The following is an 18,137-nucleotide window of genomic DNA, read 5'->3' on the forward strand; positions in this document are numbered from 1 at the left end:
TCTGGATACCATCAACTACAACTGCTCGTTTGTGGAGCTGCTGTCTGCCCTACTTGTGGTACTATCGTTTGGGTTGGCTAATGGGTGATCGTCGCTAGGAATCCAGGGAAGTTTCGGTGGACTCGTTTGAGAGCTTACAGGTATTCTGTGCCAACAATTGAGCATAAAGCTCTAAGTTTAATTGCTGCAAATTTGTGCAAGCGAAAGGTGTTCAAAACCTATTAACATATGTACGTACATACATATGTATATAAATTAGTCTTTTAATGACTGTGGTTGCCTTTGAAAAGGGTTTGCAATACAAAGCCGAGTTAACTAATGTGAAAACTTGCGGACGATACGTCGCGCGTTTATTGGTTTCAGAAATTAGACTCAAGAATACAATTAAATTACAATAAGCTAAGCCCGCAGCGTCGCCGTCGCTGCTGCAGAGTCGCTGCCGCTGCCGCAGAGTCGCCGCCACCGCTCCCATGAAAGTGCAGCGTTAGCACCTCGTGCGCGGTGTCGGATGTCCGTCGCTGCCAACAGTGCAGCTGCAACACATCTTTCGCAACCATGACTCTGGTCATTGGCTTTCCCAAAGTGCTGGGTCAGCAATTGCCAATCGTCAGTGGTTAACTACTCCCCCTCTCGAAGACCGACCGTCCTCAGTCGCGTTTAAATTCTCCAACATTTTCGCAATCTTCTGGGAGTTTCGACGTTTGCTTACCAACGTACGGAGCCAGTAGATTCCAGCCCCCACAGCGCAAGCCAACAGCATTATGCCGAAGGAAATCGTCAATGTATTTCCGACTGCAACACTGTCTCTAACCTCTTTGATACAGTTGAGGTTATTCTCGCTCAGTCGATGGATGTAGGGAAGGCTGAGAATCGTGTCGTGTCCGCTGATGTTTAGAGATGGTACCGCGGCCACTACCGGAAACCGATTTTGCACGCTCTTGCGGTTGAAGTATCGTGTGCCATTTACCGTGGCGTGGGACGAGAAGGTGACCAGGTTTGTTCCGTTCACCTCTGTTGCGGCGCAGTCGTCATAGGTTAGCACCGCGCTGCGATCATTTATGATGATGATGCCGTCGTCCACTACGGTGACAGGGTCAAGGTGACTCGGCTGTGTTTGGCAGTGGGCCGTACCCCCTGCATGGAGGCCTTGTGCGCAGCTACTGTTCTCGGCCCGCTTGCAGAATGTGGCAGTGGCTTGTGAGCAATTTGCCACAGCCAGCATTTGCCCGTCGCAGTCAGCAACCAGATTGTTGTGGAGTTGAAGGACGGAACCGACGTGGGCGACTGGGAAAATTGTTATCTTCCTGCATTGCTTGTTTATTATAGGGAATTCGATTATAAATCTTATTACATTATTCTTACGTTCTAACTTAATATTAGACACTTTCAATATATCTGTTATAGGTGTCCCTGTAATTTGGTCAGTGAGAATATTCGTAAGATCCAAATGATCTACTATTGCTGGGTTAATTATATTTATCCTTTCCAAGGTTAAAGCAAGCATAAGATTCCCTATTTCTGTTATCATCATCCTATTGCGCGTTGTAAGAGTTTCAAAGAGGTAGCCGGTATCGGCCTGCTTGTCCTTAGAGGACTTAATGATTCTGTTTACCGTGTCGGTCAGTTGGTTAATTTTTTCCTGCATTTTAGAGTTTACCGAAATTTGCCTATTGCTTGCAGTGACCAGCTGAATCTGTGTCAGTTCTGTCCTCCTAAAGTCGTCCGCGTCCGGGGTGCCTGCTACAACCTTAAGAGCTGTTCCCAAAAAATTGAGGCTTCTTACACTGCGATGGTGCACATCGAGAGCGGACAACATGTCCAGTACGTGTCCAGTGTCAACTTCCAGCAGTTTCCTCATGTGGGATTGTGGAAACATTTCCGTCAACCTCATAGTCTCCTCCGTCATTGTCCTATAGTCCGTGAGGTTAGTTGTGTGCCGTAAGTATCCGTAACTGTCCCAAAGTAGAATGTCCCCGTCCATAATTGGTATGTAGTCCGCGTGTGTGTAGTCCGTTACCCGCGCTGTTGCCACGGACACGATTGAAAGTACGACAAGCGTAATCCTAAAATGTCGAAACTACTATTACTAAAAGAATAATGAAATAATGAAAAAATGGTTTCCTAAATTTAACGGAGGTTGTCCTTGTGGACCACCCTCCCCTCAATGAGGACTGTTGTTCCCAAGTCCGCTTCGACCCTTTTTTAAACACACAAATGCGACAACTTGTTGCCCAGTCTGCGGTTTGTCTTTACCAGAACCCTCTCTTCCACTTCGAAGACTCTGTTTTGACGTTCACGATTAGCTCTGGTGTTCTGCTGCATCTGGGCCCTTTCTAACCTACCCCTAACCTCACTGGTGCAATCCGGCGGAGAGCCAAGCAAGATGTCCTTAGGCCTCCTCTCAACCACTGAGTGGATGGATCTGTTGTACTCAATGGTGACCTGCAAGATAAGGTCGACCGTGTCAACTATACCCCTTTGGAGTTTTAAGCACCTGGCAATTTCCAGAAGAGTGCTGTGGAAGCGCTCTACCTGACCATTAGACGTGCTGTGAAGGGGAGGTGCATTCACTACACTTACGCCGTAATTGTTCAAAAGCAGGGACCTAATGGTCTCTCTTAGCCGAAGGGAACACATTCATCAAGACCAGCAGAGGCGGTCTCGTATCTTCTATTGTTCGAGACGCGATAGGCTGTACCACCGCAAATTTCGAAAACTTGTCAACGCAAGTTAGAAAAAATTTTTTGTCTGTGGAGAAGATGTCAATGTGTAACATCCTGCTTTTCCGGGTGTCTGTCGTACTTGGCCTTTGTGCAAATTCTACAGCCCAGGACTACCTCATTGGCCAATTTCGTCATTTTAGGAAAATAATATTCCGTCATAACCTGCTTCACATTCTCCTGTGCCGCCCTATGGGCTCGATTGTGTTCTTTAGTGATGATTTCTCTTCTATCACTGACATTGAACACATCGGCCACGAAGTTTTTGCAGAACCAAAACCTCGTAGTTGGAAAGGCCCTTACCAGCTCGTGCTGGAAACTAGCCAAGACTGGGAGAGTACAGTGAAATGCATTAACCACGTTTGGGTTAATGATGGCCTTAATAGTTTCGATGAGGGCGCCTCTATCGGTAAAGTTAATCAAATGGCGAGTTTTTTCGCCGAAAAGAATGAAATTCCTCTTTAGAGGAAAGCGCGCCTCCTCCAACACAATCTGATTCCGAAAGCAGTTCAAAGGCCTATCAGTCGACTCAATGGTATAAGTCAAGGACAACTCACTGTGAATCGTAGCCGCGTCCGACTCCGGTTCCTCGCGACCTCCCTGCAGGGTGTTCACGTTTTGACGCGACAGCGCGTCAGTTACATGATTCTCCTTACCAGGTTTATAAAAAATCTTTGCCCCAGTCTCGTCAATGCGCGCTTTCCAGCGCTTTATTTTCGCATTAGGGTTGCTTTCGGCCACCGAGAATGTGAGAGGCTGGTGGTCAGTATAAATATTTATATCCCTAACCCCGTAAAGGAAGTGTCGCAACTTACCCAACGCCCACACGATGGCAAGCAACTCCCGCTCGTTAGTAGCGTAGTTCGCTTCCCTATCTTTTAAGGACCGGGAAATCATGGTTATGGGGCGACCATTCTGTGACAAGACTGCACCTATGCCGTACGCTGAAGCGTCCGTGGTCAAGTCAAACGGTTTCTTATAGTCCGGGTACATCAGTATAACGTCTTCCGACGCTAATATGTTTCTAAGCTTCTGGAACGCGTTGCGCTGAGCATCGTCGAACCGCACCGGGACCCTTCTAGACCTGTACTTGCTAATAGATCCGTTTTCCCCCTTTAGGATATCAGAGATCGGCTTCGCTATCGCCGCAAAATCCTTAATAAAACAGCGGTAATAGCTTGCCAATCCCAAAAAAGATCTCACCTCGAATACCGTCGTTGGCTCAGCGTACTCCCGAATGGCCTTAACCTTTTCCGGGTCTGACTTTGCGCCATCTTTAGTCACTATAAAGCCGAGATACTCGACGCTTTCTTTAAAAAATTGTGACTTTTCGTGAGCTACACGCATGTTAGCGTCCAAAAGGCTTTTCAGCACCCAGTCAACATGCCTGACATGATCCGACTCATTTTCCGAAAATACGATGACGTCATCTACGTAAACGTAGCAAGATTTTCCAATCTGCTCTCGAAGAACGTCATCTATGGTCCTCTGAAAAATGCTTGCTGCATTCTTCAAACCAAAGGGAAGTCGACAAAACTCGTACTTTCCACCATTGATCGAAAAGGCAGTCTTTTCACGATCTTGCTCTGCCAGAGTGATCTGGTGATAACCTGATTTCAGGTCGAGCGTCGTAAAGTATTTGGCTTTACCCAGATTAGCCAGTATCATTGCGATACTCGGCATTGGATACTTGTCGGCAACAGTCTTAAGGTTGAGCTTCCTAAAGTCTATTACTAGACGCTTATTCTTATTGCCCAACTCATCTGTTCCCTTCTTGTCGACCACCCACAACGGATTGTTGTACGGCGATTTCGACTTTCTGATTATGCCATTTTTAAGTAGTTCATTGACTTCAGAAATGACAAAATCTTCAACACCCCTGGGATAGGGGTATAGCTTTGAGTAGACCACATTTTCGTCGGTCGTACGGATCGTGGCCACAACAGCCGTGTTATAAGGCAGCGCCTCGCTAGAGTCCGCAAAAGCCTTCTTGTTCCGATGAAGTACTTGCAGGAAATCTGCCTTCACCGCAGGTGGTGCCCCGACTTCTTTGTTTTTTGTGTGATTGACGTGCGTACATTTGTGGTACTGCAACGCCTCTGAATTCGCACCAAATTTTAGCACACCCTTTTTTAGGCATAAAACAGCTCCCACCTGCTTTAGCAGGTCGAGCCCTATGATTCCATCGAAGATGGACAAGGAATCTAGTAGGAAAACATATGCATCGCACCCAAGCATGGCCAACTTGCATTTTTCAGCAATGTTGTTGGACCCATGAATGGAATGGACGACGAAAGGGGACTCGACAGGGATGACGCCCCTAAGGCGTTTGTGCGGCCTGATGTAATTTTTTGCCGAACCCGTGTCGATTAAAAATTTCATATCTATCCCCGCTATTCTCCGCCGAATGAACGGCAGCAGGGACCTTCCCCTAAAAAATTAGCGCTATCGCTGTCATATTCCAGGCTATGTTCGCCTCTTGTGCCGCATCGGCGTACCCCGCGCCATCCGCCTCGGCTGCTTGGATGTGGTTCACCCTTTGCCTCCTTTGGCCTGTCGCGCGGTCAGACCCAGCAGGGCGTTTATATCCCTGACCCTGGCTTGTATTAAACCTAGCTGAGCCCTGGGCACAAGGAAAGCTAGTGGGCTGCCTAAACTTAGAAGAAGAAGGATCGACCTCCATGGGCACCGGGGCATTATCGGCCCCGGTTCTGTTCTGGGCTCTATCTGCAGGCTGGCCGCTCTGTTTCCTGAAATGGGGATTCTTGCTCTGGCCACCCTGAGAAAACTGTTTTTTTTCCTGTTGCTGCTGCTGCTGGCGCTGTGGGCGCAGCTCTGGGCGCAGCTCTGGGCGACCTCTCTCTTCCTGCCCCCTAGCAAAGCTTGCCGCGAAGGCATACCTCCCGTGATTAGCCTCAACTTCTTGGGCCAGCGCCAGTGCTGTCGGCAGATCCGAAGGGTGAGCCGAAAACAGTACGTCGGTCAGACTGCGCTTCAGTCCAGAGATAAATACGCGAAGTGCGTCACTCCTGAACTTTTCACACATACCAGCTGCCAAATTATCATCATAAGACATATGGGCCTTGTTCGTGAGCAACGTGAGCTTCTTCTCGACCTCATCGTAATACTGCAAAATGGACATGCCACCCTGCCTAAGCGTACCCATTTCCTGTTCAATCACATGGATAGGTCGCTTGTCGCTATACGTAAAGTCCATCCTCGCTATAATGGACTCGAAGTTTAATGGAGTGTTAAATGAGGCGAGAACTGCGTCCTCCGGGCCTCTAACTTTACTCCTAATGATCACAGTGGCTTGGTAGTGGCGAGAGCTTCCGTCATATTTTTTAAAAATTTTATAGGCGGCATGCGCGGCCTGCCTCCAGGACACGTAGGTGTCCTGAGTGCCATGGAATTCGGCAAGGCATTTTACCACGTCGAGAGGCTCATTACATTCTACCCCATCTACGATCTCAGCTTCCCTGTAGACTCTGACTTCGGGCACCGAGAGCTGTGTATTTCTCAACTTATTTGACACCTGTGCAATTTGGCCCTCAAGCTCCTGCCTTAGCCTAGTTTCCCTATTTACGGCTTCTTGAGCCTGGGCTGCGAGTGCGCTCTGTACCGCTGCATCAATTATAGCGCGCAAATGTTCTGGGTCCATGACCGAGTCTGTTTCTATACTGGGCGCAGTCGGAATAACACCACCCGACACCTGTAATGTGCCGAAATTCCCCACCAAACTCACTAAAATGCTGTCGTCGCTATAGTAGTGTTCGTGTACGTCTACGTTGGAGTCACAGTCACTCATTCGAATTTACACTCAATATGAAGCCACACAACGCATGAAAGCTAAGCCAATAAGACTTTTGATTTTTTAATTTAATTTAATTTATTTTATTTAAAACAAATCTTTTCCTTGCTTTAACAAATTTTAACACGGTATGCGTTTATCAGATTTTCTCTTAATTATTTTTATTCTCACATCGCAAATCACTTACATGGTTCTACTGCTGCCTTAGTTTCGACTTATTAGCCTAGTGTAGCAGCCCGTTGAAGTCCAACGCCGCCGTCACAGCCAGAGATGATTATGCTTTAGCAGTCGCAGTAGCAGCCTGATGACCTCCCACGCTGCAGTCAAAACCACAGATGCTGACTCCAGCTTTTTGTTGCTCAATATTTATTGCTTGAGCCGACTTCACCAATCACGTTTACACTTTGGTTACTTTCTTGTTTATTACTTATTATTCCAGCTTTAAACGCCTTCGCGAATACGCGTTTATATTTACGGTTTATTTTGGTTATTTTTATTTTTCTTTATTTTTTAAACACTGTATCAATTGTTTAATTGATACCACCAATTTGTTTCATTACTTTTACGTTGGGCGCCAATTAGTCTTTTAATGACTGTGGTTGCCTTTGCAAATGGTTTACAATACAAAGCCGAGTTAACTAATGTGAAAACTTGCGGACGATACGTCGCGCGTTTATTGGTTTCAGAAATTAGACTCAAGAATACAATTATAAATTACAATAAGCTAAGCCCGCAGCGTCGCCGTCGCTGCTGCAGAGTCGCTGCCGCTGCCGCAGAGTCGCCGCCACCGCTCCCATGAAAGTGCAACGTTAGCACCTCGTGCGCGGTGTCGGATGTCCGTCGCTGCCAACAGTGCAGCTGCAACACATCTTTCGCAACCATGACTCTGGTCATTGGCTTTCCCAAAGTGCTGGGTCAGCAATTGCCAATCGTCAGTGGTTAACTTATATAGTACGTGTATGCTTATGCGGTCTCAATTTTTGGCACTTAAATTATTTGTGCAACCACATTACATACACAAATATATAATCATACATACATACTCGCCACTGCATGATAATATTATATACATACATATACATACGCACATACACCACACCTTGCATAAATTAACAAATTATACACCCTCATAACCATAACTGCTAACAAAACCTCGAGGCAAAACAAACCACAACAATTAAAAAAGGGCTACTAAGCTGATTTTTAACATAGAAAACAAATATTCTGAAGTTATTTTGTTTCTATTGTGTTGATTTTTTGGTAAAGCTGCATACATACATGCAAACATAGCTTTGTTGTTGCTTGCGCCGCTAGCGTAGCAAAAGAATTTTGTCGCTCTCTCCTTTGTGCGCGCCTTTTTTCGGCTACACTTGTCGCAGGGCCAGCGAACTTCCCCCCGCTACCCGTTTGGATTAGCGTTGCCTACAAGCGTGCTTGCGGTAATCGACGCCTATTTTCTGAGTACAGCTGAGATTGCTTGCAGATTTCGTTGTTGTTTGTGCGGTCGCTTGGACTGCCACTTTGCTTGCGTGCATACTGTATTGAGTGCGTGTGTACGTAATCTGTGTGCATTTTAGTTGGTCTCTTGCTGTTTTAGCGCGTTGTTATTTGCGAGGGCTGTTAGGAAAGTTCGGTTTTCATTTTCTTTGATTTGCAACTTGTTTAGAGTTTATTTTGGTTATAGTTCTAAACTAGTGCTTGCAGAAATTTTATAAGGTTAGCGCTGATATTGCTCGTATGAAAACGGCATTTCAGTTAAAGTCAATTTCGTTTGAACAAACAGAACTCGAGTGCCGTCTCGAGCTGTTGGAAGGTTACATAAAGAAAGCTATGGCGCTTCAGGCAGATTTGGATAGTCTCAATCCAAGTAACGATAGTAGAGGGCCACTTGAGGATTTGTGCATTTCAACTAAGGCGTTGTATGTGAAGGCAACGAAACAAAAAGTTGAAAGTCAGACTTCTCATGACTGTTCTATGATGGCCAGTCAACGGTCCCAGTTACCCAAAATGCGGCTGCCTACATTCAGTGGAAAGCATGCCGAATTTAAGAATTTTATGTGCTTATTTGAAAGCCTAGTTCATGACGATCCTTCGTTGACCAACGTCGAGAAGTTTAATCATTTGGTGTCGTGCTTGTCAGGTGAGGCTCTAGGAGTTGTGAAACCGTTTCAGTTAACGGACTGCAATTACTCGAAAGCCATTGCTAGCCTCAAGTCTGTGTACGACAACAAATGTTTGATATTTTTCGACACTATCTCGCAATTGTTTGACATCCCAAGTATGACCAAACCTAATGCGTCTACTTTGCGGTCCATCATTGACACTGTTTCTGCCATTTATGCGTCTTTAACTTCGTTGGGAAGTGAAAAGGACATTTCGAATGCAATGATCATACATATGGTTATGGCCAAAGTTGATCATGCAACCAAATCTCGTTTTGAGGAACAGCTCGATTATGACAAGTTGCCTTCTTGCGATGACTGCGCTAAGCAGTTAAACAGGCGTTACCAATATTTAGCGGCTGAAGAGACAACTCGGGTTCCAAATAAACCGCGAGTAGAACCTGCAAGAAATAGAAAAGCTTCGTTTTCTTGCACAAAGGGTCCTTCGAAGCCTTCAAAACCGGTTTCGAAGTGCACATATTATAGTTCTGCGGATCACAATATTTATTCTTGCCCTTCCTTCGGTTCTATATCTGTTATGCAGCGATTTGAGTTTGCTAAGACTCAAAAAATGTGCCTCAATTGTTTGAATGTGGGTCATATAGTTTCCAGCTGCGAAGCTTCCAAGTGTCGGGTGTGTTCAAAACCACACCATTCGTTGTTGCACAGATACTCTGTAGCTGTGCCAAATTCACCCGCTCCACACGCAGTCGCACCTCCAGAAGCATACTTAGGTCACGTTTTAAGTGCCGATCAAGTAATTCTTGCCACAGCAGTGGTAAAAATTAAAGATAGATTCGGCCATTACCATCCTGCTCGTGTGTTACTTGATGGCGGCTCACAGTTGAGCCTCATGACTGAGAACCTTGCGCAGCGCCTTCGATTAAAGCGTAAAGACACAGCTGTGAGTATTGTAATGGCAGGTGGAACCACTACTGGTAGTAGGCACAAGGTGTGCGCTGATATTCAATCTCAAAAACTCTCACAGCGTTGGCACTGATTTTTGGGTTCTTAAATCCATATCTACTTGTCAGCCTGGTAACTTTGTGCCCACATCGAATTGGAAAATACCCGCAAACCTTGAGTTGGCTGACCCAGAATTCTATAATCCAGCCAAGGTTGATATTATCCTAGGCGCTGAACTTTTTTACAAGTTATTATGCGTTGGGCAAATCGAGCTCAATTCTTGTCTTCCATTGTTGCAGAAGACATTGCTGGGATGGGTTGTTGCTGGAAGATATACAGGGCAAATACATCCTCAACAATTCAGCGTTAACGTTGTCGCTCTAGTTAATGATTGTTCTCTCGACACCTTAGTTCAACGCTTTTGGGAACTCGATCGGAGCTCAAATGAGTCGAAGGCTGTGCGCCAGACAGCTGAACAAAGGGCCTGTGAAGCACACTTCACAAATTCAGTACAGTGTCTGTCTACAGGTCATTTTCAATTCGAACTTCCGTTCAAACCCAATCCCACTGTACTAGGCCTTTCCTTTCAAACTGCTGAAAGACGATTTCTGCAACTTGAGCGCAAACTCGCAAGAGACAAAACTCTCCATGACATGTATCATGACTTCATGAGAGAGTATCGTGATCTTGGGCATATGTCTGCTCTTGAATCTCCTCCTCCAGGACAGCACTACTATACTCTTCATCAGTGTGTCCTGAGGCTTGAAAGTCACACAACCAAATTGCGTGTGGTGTTTGACGCTTTTAGTGAGACGTCAACGGCTCTATCATTAAACGATACGTTAACGGTTGGGCTGACTATTCAGAGGGAGCGTTATTCAACATTTGTAAACTTTCGGTTGAATAAAAACGCAATAACTGCCGACATCTCCAAGATGTACAGGCAAATAAACTTGTCTGAGAAAGACAGAAATTGTCAGCTCGTTCTCTGGCGAGAAAGTGCCTCGCATGAGCTGCATTCCTTTAAGTTGAACACTGTCACATACGGGACTGCATCAGCGCCATTTTTAGCTGTGCGCTGTTTGTTTGAATTGGCCAATATTTATGCTCGATGTCACCATGTCGCGTTAAATGTCATTAAAAATTGTTTTTATGTTGACGACATTCTGGCTCCTCAAGATGATGTATTTCGTTATCATCTACATGAGGATAGCTTTACTTCGCTGAAGCCGACAAAGCGGAATATATTATCTCGTTTGTCTGAGCAACTTGGACTTTTGTGCCCCATCGTCATAGCGGCCAAAACTCTGTGGCAAGAGCTGTGGCGATTTAAGATGTTAGTTGGGCTGCTAAAGCAACAGATTTGGGTGATAAATGCTCGTAGGTCTTGCTCAGCAGTTTTACATAACTGCCTTCAATGCAAGCCCAAGTTGGTTGACCAAATAATGAGAAATTTGCCAGGTGATTGCCTTCGAGAAGGTCGACCTTTCAGGGTTTGTGGACTCGAACTTTGCGGCTCATTCCATGGTGGCTATCGCATACGCGGAAGACCGCCTGTTACAAATTACGTAGCGGTATTCATTTGTTTTGCCTCGAAGGCCGTTCATCTCGAACTGGTAGCTAATTTATCCACTGATACTGTCCTTAACGTCTTTACAAGGTTCATCGGGAAGCGCGGCCTGCCGGAAATGGTCTTTGGCGACAACGTGACGAACTTCGCGGGAACAAGCGGCTTGCTGAGAGACCTGCCGTCGGCTTTCGAGTGGAGAAAGGACGCCCTGACGGACTCTGCGGCAGAGCGACGAATCGATTGGTGGTTCATTCTTCCCCGACCTCCTCACGTAGGAAGATTGTTGGAGGCAGCGGCGCTGCTAGGCGACCAGTCCACGATGTTGGCGGTGCTCCGTGTGGATTTGAACGACCGGGAGTCCTTCAAAGGGGCCAGAATGTTGGAGCACCCTACTTATTTATGATTTTCGTCAAGTTATTTATTTATAATCTTACAAACAGTATCCATTATTAACATCTTCAATGCTTCAATTAGAAGCAAGTTTTGCCAGCACTTATGTGTGCGAAGCTGCATTTTCAAACATTAAATATATTAAAAATGTTTATAGGAATAAATTAAGTGACATAAATTTATCAGATTTATTACGAATTGCTTTTGAATTGCTTGTGAAGAGGAAATAGACTTCGAAAAATTATTAAATGAATGTTCATAAATGTGATCAAAATTTTTTTCGGTGTACTTTTTTTTCCTTATTTTTTGCTCGCAGTTTATGATGTTCTCATAACCCAAACGGTAGTTTTTGTTGTAGATGTTGTTGTAGGGCTCCCAAACTAAAATTTCGTGCCCACCGCTGATATATATATGTACTTTGTGGGGTCTACCACACCTCCTTCTGTGAGTTACATACATTCGCACAAAACTAATATTGCCTTTTACCCTTTGGGTACAGGCTATACAAAAAATGAATTCAATTTTACATCTGAACCTTTTGAGGATTCTGGATCCGAGTACATCGACGAAGATGAGTCTGAAAAGTCAAAAGGGGAAATAGTTGAGCCGCAGCCAAATCGAAAACGCCGCAGTAGTAAGAACAAACAAGTAAAAAATCTAAAGTCGGGTGTCCCGACTTTGAAATACTCTGTACATATGTTTACAATAATTATAGAAAATAGAAAAAATTAAGAAAATTACAAAAAAAAAAAAATTTGATCGATTTTACCTTTCTCGGTATTCGAACTCACGTAAATGGTGTATAATTGCACATTTACATAGCAATTGCGTCTGTGTGAGTGCTTGTATGTCCATGCGCATCTATTCGTGTCTGTGTAAACATGTGTACAGTCAACCAAAGCACCAGCATCAACAACAGTCGCGGGCAGCGCTTGAGCAGCGCTGCAGCAGCAAATATATTTATGGCTATAACTTCTTGTTAAATCGGTCTATCATAGTGAAACTTGGCATACGGACACATAATCACCAACTGGGGGTATTTGCAAAATTTTAGTTCGAAATTCCAAGAATTACGGGAGCTAGAAAAAATCGAATTTGCTGGGGAGAAGGGGGTGGGAGGGAAATTCCAAAATACGCATTTTCTGCGTATTCACACAGGGCATCTTGGACTAAAATTTGGTGTTCCTAGGTCTTATAGTCTCCGAGATATAGGCGATTATACGAATGGAAAATCGGATAAACCCCCATAGGGGGGAAGTGGGGGCAAAATCAAAAAAATTAAACAAACTCGAATAGAATACACACATAAGGCATCTTTGTGCAAAATTTTGTGTCTCTATCTCTTATAGCCTCTGAGATCCAGGTGTTCATACGGACGGACTGACAGACAGACAGGCAGACAGACAGACGGACAGACAGGGCTAGATCGACTCGTCTCGTCATGCTTTATGTAGCTTACATATATATATATATATATATATATATATATATATATATATACTTTGTGGGGTCTTCCACGCCTCCTGCTGCCTGTTACATTTTTCAGCTCCCGCAAATATATATATATATAGGAGGAGACTTCGGCTATGGTGAGTTCGGACCCTGCGGCCTTAACCCCTTACTGATCGCGTGGTCATACCGCCCCCTTGGAATATATTGGAAAATAGGGCACACCGTAGGTGGGACGTCACGGCCAGGATGTGACCTGCAAGGGGACGCTTGGAAAGCCGACAGGCACCGGCCAGAGTGCCGCCAAACACGGTGCTTTGGGCTACGGGTAGGCCGTATCGACCCGGAAGGCATCCTGCTTGGATCAGCCTGGGGTACACGTCCGCCCCGAGCACTGGGCTGACCAGTGGAAATTGGGATCGGCTAAGACCACCGTCGAAAACTCGGGAGTCCGCGGAGATTCGGAGCTACTTGGGCAACTGATTCCGCGGTTCCGCAGTTCTGTATCATCTACGGCAAACCTGACATGAGCAATTGCCGATTCGATTGCAGCGGTGTTAGCGCAACACACCCAACGGCTGACAAATACCATAGAGGACGGTTTCCAGAGACTGACTGGTCAGACCACCACGCCTGCAGCTACTTCTATTGGTGCACATGTCGTCGATAGGCGAACAGCACCGACTCCAGAAATCAAGAACTTTCCTCCAAGACCTGGAAGATAGAGCGCAGGCGAGTGGCATATTATTAGACGATTTGGTGATGATGTTACCAGTAGTACTCGAGGGCGAGGCAAAGAAGTGGGAGCGTTCGAGCGCACTCTGTCTCTGCAGTGAGCAAAAATGCGCGAGTATCCCACGGAGCCCCACACAGAAGAGTGTCTGCGGGCGGCATATGGTCGAGTCCAGGGAGAGTCAGAGACAACTGAAGATAACGTCCGGTCAATGCGACGGCCGATGCGCGAAGCAGAGATGTCCGCGGAGGAGCAATTCAGACTCGTCCACAACAACAGGCTCCCAGAAATACGTAGCCACCTGGCTGGTGAAGAGGTGCACTCGCTCGACGAGTACGCACAGGCGGCGAAGCGGCTGCAGACATCAATCCTGGCAAGGGCGCAGTCAGCTGGTAGCGATGAGTCGAGCGCCACGCGCCCTCAGAAGATCCAGTGGAAGCGATGGGAAGGGGCTGTTGATATGCAGGCGTTGCGGAATGGGAGGACACGGAGTGAATGCTTGTCCGAATACCCAACGGCTCTATTGTTGGGACTGCGGCCGGCTGGGCGTGCGAGCCACGAATGCTGCCGACGCATAGCGGGAACGCCCACTCAGACAAGTTAAAACTAGTAGCAAAGCGCACGTTTGCTGCCGTGTTACAAGTAGACTGCGGCGGTTTGCTAGTGGATACGATCGTGGACACAGGAGCGACACACAGCTTCGTGAGTCCGGTGTTGGCACAGCGCTTGCGGGCGGCAGACGCAAATGGCTGCAGCGGCTGGCTGCAGCAGTGTTGAAAAGCCCCGACAAATATCCCAATTACGCTATACAGAATGGTCGACTGTACCAACGCAGCTGAAACTGTGCGTGGCCGCGATACTAGAACAGAAGGTGTTGAAAGAATGCCACTGCGACGGCCATATGGGAGCGCGTCGAACATGTGCACGTGTGCGACAGTGACGGTAGAGGCAGAACGGCACATGTGCGAGATCGGAAGGCCTTAAATGCATGCGACAGCGGGGAAACTACGAGCGCGCCGATGCGTTCACGGCGGCCAACACAGCAACGTCAGCAGCAGCGACCTCAGCAGCAGAACAGAAGCAGCGGTAGCGTCAAAACACAAAGTATGGTGACGCGCCAGCAGCGACGTCAGCAGCAGCGACAGACCAGCAGCAGCAGAAAGAGCGTTGACAGAGGCAGCGGCGAAGCACCATTTGCGATGACGCGTAAGCAACATCGAAATGATAGTAGCGACTGCAGTGGCGTCAACGTCAGCAACGGTGGCGACATCAACAGCAGCGGCAACCGTGCAGCAGCAGCTGCAGCAAGATTGATGAAGGCAGTAGTGGCGACGCCGGCAGCCGCATCAACAGGTGCCGACAACAGCGGAGGCAACGCCGTCTGCAGCGGCAGCCATAGCGGCTACGCCACCACAGCCAGGCCAGCGGTTGTGTCGGTGCAAGCAAAGCAGCTACTTCTAGCTGAAGAATAACGTCCACATAAGCCTGAAGACATAATCGAATTATTACGTTTCAACCACATACATATAGCTCAAATGATACCTCGACGGCACCGATGGGAGGCCCGTTGCACTGGCTGCAGTCGCAGCATAAGATATACGCAGAGCTTTAAACAGCACGGGCATACCGCTGGCACATAGCCAGCCGTACTACATGTAGTCCATCGGCGGCAGGCCACGCAGTCTACGACTAGAAGTTTGAATTCAAACACGCGGCGGAAATGGTGAGCTGCCAGAGTGAAGACAACGAAGCGACAAATGGCAGAGCGAGCAGCTGACTGTGAAGTTACAGGTGGCGTCGGCAGGTGGACAAAACGCGAGGGGTGGCAGCTCTACGACCCAGCTGTGAGATATCGGCCGTTCGATTATGGCGCGATACTAGCAAAATTCGAAAACACAACCGATCGGGCCCGTTCGGCCCCGTGGGGAAAGGGGGAGGTGTAACGACGCGCTAGCTGGATGCTGCGACACGCAGGGCGTCGTTACGAGTGAGATGGCTGTAGACGCATAAGGCGTGGATGTAGTAGTAAGCCTAGTTTATAAGTTTAGTATATAACTTGATATGTATTGAATTCTGTAGTAGGGTAAGTAAGAAACGTGGCTTGAGTTTGGTTTTAGGTTAGTCGGAGTCTGGATGCGTTCAGGAGTGGACGTAGAGGCAATGTTTATTAATTAAAGTACAGATATTTTGGAAACCGCTCCTTTCACTGTGTGAACTTTGGGAGGGCCATTATTCAAATTCAGCACACTCTAGCCGGCGAAAATACCCGCGGCAGAGTAGCATCGTTACACTGCTAATGGAACACTAAACGAAACCCCCACCGATCTCTAACTATCCGGCAACGGTAAGGACCATTAAGGTCTACTGCCTTCGGCGGTCCACCGGGTCACTCTAACCTAACCTATCTATATTCATTTTACATTGTTACGGTCACGCTTTTCTCCCTTTGGGCAATGTCGGCTAGCTTATCGGATTCTCTCCTTGAACGAATGGGTCCAACCCTATGTCCGCGTGATTCGCACAATAAGCGATACCTCGGAATCTCTATCTATTACAAACAAAGCTATCATTACAATTAATTCGACTCGCAACATACAAAATAGAACTCAAACCAAAAATAACTTGCATAAAACCAAACAAGAGAGAACGCTACAGTCGAGCAAGCCCGACAGTGTAATACCCTGTAAACTTCCAGGTAAACTTCCGTCACTGAGTTTTATGCGCCCAAAGCAGCAGCAAAAAGAGGAAGAAGAAGAGCGAACTTGTTACTGCAGTTTGGGGGGGTTGTACTGGCGAGAATTTGTTTTGCTAATAACTTTGCTTAGAATTGACCGAATTGAATGAACAACATAGACAATTATATATAAATTATGTGTGCAAAGTTTGGTTTAGGTAGCATTTGAAATGTGGACGCTTTTGACGAAATTCTGCAGCGTGGGAAGGGAGGGGGAAATTAAAAAAAATAAATAAACTCGTCCTTTCCCGGACCTAGGAGAATCTGGATGCCAACTTTGGTTATTCTAGCTTTTATAGTTTCTGAGATCCTTGCGTTCATCCAGACGGACAGACGGACGGACAGACGGACGGACAGACGGACGGACGGACAGACGGACGGACAGACGGACGGACAGACGGACGGACAGACGGACGGACATGTCTAGATCGATTTCTCTCGTCATGCTGATTCAGAATATATATACTTTATGGGGTCGGAGATGCTTCCTTCTGCATGTTACATACTTTGCACAAACCTAATATACCCTTTTTACCCTACGGGTACAGGGTATAAAAAAAACGTAATACGGGAAACGAAACGGATTTACATGGATACGGCCGCCCTGAAAAGGAGAACTACCCATGTGCGGACGGACAGGAAAGGTGGCGTCCCGCCCCTACTTATGCTGCTTTACTTTAATCATTATGGACAGTGCGACTATGAAAAAAAGAATTTCCAATTACATGGTTACAGATATATAGTACATTTAATGTGAAGGAACGTGAATATTAACCATTATTTGTGTACATGAATTTGGTGAAAATGACGGTAGGAGTTATGCCGTTTGATGCATAGTTCATACGCATCAAGTTGGAGTTCACCTAGAGCAAGATCACTCGCTCTCCCAGAGGGTTAGAAATAAACCAAACGCTTAAATTTCTAAGGATGATCTCAATTTATTTTCGGCAAGTGCCTGGTTTTTATACAATTTTCACTTACGATCTACATTAAAATAAGATTCTACAATTGTCTTACATGCTAGCGCTGATAACTAGTACATGGTGTTTTTGTCTCTCGTATCAGCTATTGCTTATTCATTTGGAATGTAAAGTATGTTGTTGTTTGTTGAGTTAGCCTAGTAATAAACTAGTAGCTGAGTATTTTACAATCGGTACTTGAACCAAGTGTAATTCGGAGGAGCTGAAAGGGAATGTGAGATCAGAGCTACACGAGTGTTCTTGTGGTTCTGTCTGTTTATTGAATGAAATTCAGGGGTTTATATACAAAATTGAGAATGCGCGTAGGTCTAATTATTACTAATAAGTGATTCTTAAAATAAATCGTTGCTGGGGTGTTATATGCAGCTAGCTCAGTCAATGCGTGCATATCTAGCGTAGGTGTAGGTAGACATGGCACCCGGTTGGTGGTTGTTTTGTGCACATGCGCGGCCGTTATTCTAACAATAGCTAAGAATAGCTGCCTGCGTTGGCTTCATATGCACATGCGTGGCCCATACGTAGCTCATTATACGGTCAAGTGCGTGTGACATTGACAGTACGATCAACTTCAGCGATGTGGGGCATATATGAACACCAACAAAGTACAAGTACAAGTATGTAAAGTAAAATGCTATGTGTGCATATGCGCACCCTTCTTATCGCCTAGTTGTCCTGCGTTCCC

The sequence above is a fragment of the Scaptodrosophila lebanonensis genome, unplaced genomic scaffold (assembly GCF_003285725.1).
Source record: "Scaptodrosophila lebanonensis strain 11010-0011.00,11010-0021.00 unplaced genomic scaffold, SlebRS2 tig00000122-arrow-arrow-pilon, whole genome shotgun sequence".
Taxonomy (NCBI): Eukaryota; Metazoa; Arthropoda; class Insecta; order Diptera; family Drosophilidae; genus Scaptodrosophila; species Scaptodrosophila lebanonensis.